Source organism: Carassius gibelio, chromosome B15 (assembly GCF_023724105.1).
Source record: "Carassius gibelio isolate Cgi1373 ecotype wild population from Czech Republic chromosome B15, carGib1.2-hapl.c, whole genome shotgun sequence".
Lineage (NCBI taxonomy): Eukaryota > Metazoa > Chordata > Actinopteri > Cypriniformes > Cyprinidae > Carassius > Carassius gibelio.
Window position 1 is genome coordinate 13,857,442 of NC_068410.1, and position 6,834 is coordinate 13,864,275.

The following is a 6,834-nucleotide window of genomic DNA, read 5'->3' on the forward strand; positions in this document are numbered from 1 at the left end:
AGCGCCTGTCCGCAGTGTCTGGGAAATGTAAAGCTGGTGAGTGCATCACCAGAGTAAAACAATCAATATTTCAACAAAATATTAAACCCAATTTGAGTTTCAACAAATAAAATCACCACACAGGATGGTTTTGTGTATCGGCTGCCTGGAACGCTCAGCCCTTTGACCTGGACAACTACACTAACGCTAACTGCCTATGCCCTGCTTCCTCCACCGGGGGCAGATGCCAGGAGGGGTTTTACTGTCCCGTTGGGACCTCTGAGCCTGTATCTTGCCCTCCAGGAGCTTTCTGCAATGCAACCGGTGCGTGATCACCTGATGCCAAGCAACAACTCCTCTGTGTGCTTTTGTAAAATGGTCTGTTTAAACCTGACCTTCTGAAACAGGTCTAGCTCTGCCGAGTGGACCGTGCTCTCCTGGTTATTACTGCACAAAGGAAGCGACTTCATCCAGGCCTACAGATGGCATCACAGGCAACATCTGCCCTCAAGGAACTTACTGTGGTAATTACTGGGTCATTCAGATGTAGCGGATTAAAACCAGCCTCAGTCAAATTTATCTTAGTTCTGAATATCTATCGTTTTCCCCAGACGAGGGCTCTATTGCACCACAGCCGTGTCCAGCTGGGACTTTCTCCCCAGCAGCGGGCCTTGTGAACAAGGATGAGTGTCAGCCCTGTAGAGCGGGTTACTACTGCGCTACCCCAGGCCTTCAGGCTCCTACCGCCCCCTGCAGGCAGGGTGAGAACCATCACTGCACAAAACCCAGTCTAGTAAAGTGCCATTTAAACAATTTCTACATCTTGTCCTTGTCCATTTTTTTGGTAGGTTACTGGTGCCCGGCTGGTCAGACAGATGACCTAGCTCTGCCGTGTCTGGTTGGTCATTACTGTCCCCCAGGAAGACCTGTCCCAATTCTTTGTCCCAGTGGGACATATCAGGACAAGCAGAAGCAGGCAAACTGTACAATCTGTGAATCAGGCAAGCTGCAGCCATCATAAGCAAACTGTGTGACACACTCCCACATTTCTATTTCTGGAAAACGTACTGAAGCTTGTATCCTATTTTTTGGTTTCTCCTACACCAGGTTTTTATTGCGATGAAACATTTGGGGCTGCAAATATGTCTGTCCTGCAGCCTTGTCCAAAGGGACATTACTGTCCTAAAGGAACAGGCTATGCTGAACAATTTCCATGCCCTGCCAGCACCTATAACCCTCGTGAGTTTATGGACAACCAAAATGACTGTTTATTGTGTCCATCAGGACATTACTGTCCGGATGTTGGACTTGAAGAACCTGCAGGTGAGACTGATGACAATAAACTTTGTGTTTATCACACAGGCCATATATTTTTGCTATACAAGCCCTGTGTTCAAACGATTGTTTGTAGGACTGTGTTTGGCTGGTTTCTGGTGTAGAGAAGGCTCCCGTTCACCCAGTCCTTTGGATGGTTCTACAGGGACAGTATGTCCAATTGGGCACTATTGTCCTAAAGGTATTTTAAGTAGTTTGATCCACTAAAATTAGCCTTTATCAGGCTTGTCTTACAAGATATTTTGTACTTAGGACGATCTATCTATCTAAAATATGTAAACACACTGATTTGATTTCATTCAGTTTTTTGAAGGTCTCTGTCTGTTACTATAGGCACTGGCAGTCCTGTGCCCTGTCCTGTGGGAACATGGTCTAACAGTACAGGACTAAGGAGCGCTGAGGAGTGCCAGTCGTGCCCTGGAGGGTTTTACTGTGCCTCTACTGGTCTGACTGAACCCAGTGGACTCTGCTCTAATGGGTATGAGCCAAGTAATATATACAATATAACTTCAATACAAATGCATGGTTTGACTTATGGCATCATGTCCCCCCAAAAGGTTTTATTGTACAGAGAAAGCTGAGACTCCCACCCCTATTGATGGGGTCTCTGGCCACATCTGCCCAGAGGGTCATTACTGTCCTCCAGGAACCACGCTCCCTGTGCCATGTGGTCCTGGGACTTTTGTAACCATCACTCAAGCCTCTCAGTGCTGGCCCTGCACAGCTGGCTGGTACTGTGTGGATGGAGCCCGGCTGCTGTGCCCAGCTGGTTGGTGCTTTGGTCTCTCGTTGGCTATGTTTGGAATGGAGTACTAGTGTACTGTTTACTGGATGCTGCGCTTGTATATTCTGCCGACAATTTCGAAAAAGTATGTGAAACAGTTTGCATTTATGCAGCTGTTCATGTTTTAAACAGTAGTGTGCTACATTGTCACATGACCTCAACCCACTGCCTATTTAATCATGTGAGAGTCATCCATTTATCATTTTGGGGAAAAAAATTATATATATATATATATATATATATATATATATTTTTTTTTTTTAAGTTTTGTAAACATAACTTAGCAATCTGATCAAATAGTAATTAAATAAAATTACATATTAATTTTTAATGCATGAAATTAATTAATGTATTGTTTATCTGTATCTGATTAATTAGATGTCCCAATTATTTTTAATATATAAAATATTTGTGAAAAATATGATATAAGTTTATATATATATATATAAATGTGACTTTATATCACAGCTGATATTTTCAGTTAAAAAATACTTTACTATACAATATAGTACTACAGAGGTTCTTATTATATTAATTATAGTATATGGTAGTATGGTATTACGAACATATCCATTTATATGATTCTACTAGAATAGTAGTAAAAAGTGTCAATCATTTTTAACAGGTTCAAGAAACTCAATTAAATTGCAAACAGCACCACACAGTGGAGAGAACGTTATATAAACATGCTGACTGATTTCACCCAAATCCAGCAGTCATATTTAGGCTGTTATCTGTCTGCCCCTTAGGTTTCTATTGTCCCGAAGGCACAGGTTATGACTGGAGGCCTTGTCCGGTGGGGACATACAGTCCTGACTCTGGTTTGAGCGTCCTCTCTGAATGTAGGGAATGTGATGGAGGACACTACTGCTCTCTTCAGAACTCCACCTCTGTCACAGGAAAATGCTCGGAGGGATATTACTGTGCACATGGAAACCTCTCACCTCAACCTCACAGGCAGTCTTCAGGTAACCGTAACCAGGTTTCCATCCACAGAATATTCAGAGAATTTTGAAGATAGAGTTTTGAGATGCTGCATTAAAAATTCCGGTGGAAGTACCAAGATGTGAATATAATATAACTAATATATATATATATATATATATATATATATATATATATATATTAGTTTTTTTAATTTTATTTTAGTTTTAGTACTTATTTTTCTGAGAAAGCAAAACATTTTAATGATTTATATGAAAATAGGTTGTTTTTATTATTACTGTGTATTGTAAAAGAAATGATGAAAAGTGTTGATGGTAAATTTTGATAATTTATATATACATGTGTATAGATAGTTATTCAATGCCATTCAAAAGTTTGGGATCAGTAGGACTTGTAAAGTGTTTTTTCATGGTGTTTCTAATGCTCATCAAGGCTATATTTGTTTATGTCAAAAATACTGAAAAAAATGTAATATGGTGAAATATTATCGCATTATTATATATTAAAGCCTTTACTCTCACTTTTTTATAAATTAGCACATTATTGCATAATAAAAGTATTAATTTCCTAACAAAAAAAGAAAGAAAACATTTACTGGCCCTATACTTTGAATAGTGTATATTGTAACACAAAATTTCTATTTTTATTTTTTTTCCCATATTTTTATTTATCAAAGAATGTTGAAAAAGTATCACATGCCCCCAAAAATATTAAGCAGCTATGCTTGATCATAAATCAGCATATTAAAATGAAGGATCATGTGACACTGAAGACTGGAGTAATGAAGCTGAAAATTCAGCTTTGCTTCACAGGAATAAATTCAATTTTAAAGGATATTAAAATAGAAAAGTTATTTTAAATTGCAATATTATTTCAAAACATTAATTTGTTTTTTATCAAATAGAAACAGCCTTGATGAGCATGAGAAACTTTTAAATCATTAAATATATAGCTAATATAATATGTAATAACTCATATATATTATTTATATTCATATATTTTTTATTACCAAGAAGGAGGGGGACCTTGTCCTGCAGGTCACTTTTGCCCACAAGGCACTGCTCAACCTCAGCCTTGTCCAGAGGGCACTTTCAGTAACAAAACCCAACTGGTCAAAATGGTAAGAATAATTTCTCTATTTAAATTAAAAGTGCAACAACACAGTATCACACAAGTTCAATTGCCAGCAGTCACTTCTGTAAAGGCCATAGATACAATCTTCTTACAGGAAGAGTGTTTGTCATGTCCTGCTGGCCATTATTGTGACATATCTGGGCTGACTTCACCCAGTGGAGAATGCTGGGAAGGTTTTTACTGCAAACAGGGAGCCGTACTCCCCAACAGCCCAATCAACGATCACAGAGGAGGACCGTGTCCGACAGGTAATTGACAGATCCCCCAGTTCAAGGCAGATTAAAAACACCCACCTTCCCCTCAAACCTGTTTTCTGCTCCCGCGCAGGTTATTTTTGCTCTAGAGGCTCAGGCGCTCCTCAAGCCTGTCCAGAAGGATCCATCAGCAGTAGAGAGAGACAGGCCAGCTGCAGCTTGTGTCCTCAAGGGTAGACACACTTAGACATACACAAAGTTTAACATTTAAAGGTGAAGTGTATCATTTTTTTCAATGTTAAAATACTTTCTGCTCTCCCAGGTGGTGCAGAGACAGCTAGAAGTACGATGTTATATGTTAATTCTCCCAAAACTCTATGGTGTTTTCAAAACATCACAACAAACCTGACACAGCAACATTGACCCCCATTCATTTTCTTCATTGGGGAAGAATAACTTAAAGACAGATCTACTTTGAGCTACGTGGTTGTTAATCGATGGTACTGTATATGATTTTGTTGAATCCATCAGTCGGCATTATTTCAACATATTTAAATAAATAGTAGTAACAGCAGAATTGCTGGTAAAAACTACATTACCCATGATTCTGCAAAGACATGTCTACCAATCAGAGAATCTCCCACTCCCATGAAGCACTGCAGGTGACATAAAATAGAATCAGTCTCCTTACACTAATCAAGAGTTTTATATTTTGCCAGCTTTTTTTAATTTGATTGTCATTTGCAATGCTTCATGGGATTGTAGTTCTTTGCCTCATTTAAGTTGTTAAGTATGCAGTCTTTTACCTATGTCTTATTGTCCGTTTTTTTAATATACTTTAAAATCTATTTAAATTTTGTAATGTTGAGATTCATCTCATAGCTGGCTGATTTGGTTCATGGATTTTAAATGAAGACTTATTTTTAAATACCCGTGGTAAAAATACTTCCCATAGGAATTTAAAAAAATAAAAATAAAGTGTGCTGAACATTTGGGTGGGTGGTGCTTTCTTATCATTCGCCTAAGTGTTCATGAAAGCTATCATTATTTTAGCATTCTGTTAGCTGTTAGGTGGAGATAGTGGCACAAAAAAAAAATTATATACTTCATCCAGTTATCCACTGTATAGTAAATATTATTTACATTACAAATATTATAAATTTTTTCACTTACCACTTTTCAGTTACTACTGTCCTGCCAATGGTTCCTTCTCTGAGGTCATTGAATGCTCAGTGGGCCATTTTTGCCCTGTGGGCACCCATCTACAAAATCAGCACCCCTGTCCAGCAGGGACTATTAATCCCCATCCAAGAATGAGCAGCCGTGAAGACTGTTTACCCTGCACTCCAGGTACCATTTCAACAAGCGACTGAACTCCTAACAAGTCATTTCTCAGTGTTACGCATTTCTTATTCTCAGAGGGTGATGCTGCCCTATTTCTTCAAACCATTTTAGTCACACCATTTTCAGTCACAGCCCCTTGTGCTTTTAGCATCTGTCTAAACTCGGCTGAGAATTGTCCCACAAACTTTCCACCCGGCAGGTTTCTTTTGTGAGTCTCCTGGACAGAGGGATGTGTCTGGACCGTGTGCAGCTGGACACTTTTGTCTCTCAGGAGCCATGTCCCCCACACCTGTGGATGGAGGAATGGGTGGTAGATGTCCACAAGGACACTACTGTCCCGTGGGGTCCTCGTACCCTGAGCCTTGTCCAGAAGGCTATTACAGCAACAGCAGCAGGAACACTAAGCTGTCTGACTGTCTGCCCTGTCCTCCAGGTCAGTATTCCTCTTTGGACTTTATTTTTTTAGATGAGTTGGTCTCTACTGATTTGTGGACATTTTCTTTGTAGGATTTGCTTGTTCCAGTAGGGGTCTCTCCTCACCTTCTCATGTGTGCCAGATGGGCTACTACTGCCCACAGGGGCAAAATTCCAGCCATCCTGCTAACTTCATCTGCTCACCTGGGCATATGTGTCCACCTGGCAGCCCTGGTCAGATCCCCTGTCCACTTGGGACGTACCAGAAACTCCAGGGGCAGGTCAGTTGAGAGAGAGGCATGATTGTTTAACATCCTTTTGAAATTGGTAACATATAAGGTGTTTCTTCGTTATTCCAATTATTTTTAAACTGAATCTATAAAAACAAACATCTAAAATACGAAAAGCTAATTAATTATTAAATAAAAGAATGTTTATAAATGAGATTTTCCAATAATTAAATATTTTATAGAATTTATATAAAATAAATTAAAGCTAAATGAAACAAATAACGCAATTGACAAAAGCACATAACAAAATTACAAAAATAAAATAAAAACATAAAATAAAAGTTAATTGAAAGTACGTCTTAAGCATTCTGTGGTGAAAATGGTGTTTATGGAGCAATTTCTGTGAAAAATAAGTACTAATTTCAAAGTATATATAATTTCCAAATACATGCAATTAAATAAATTACAGTAAAAA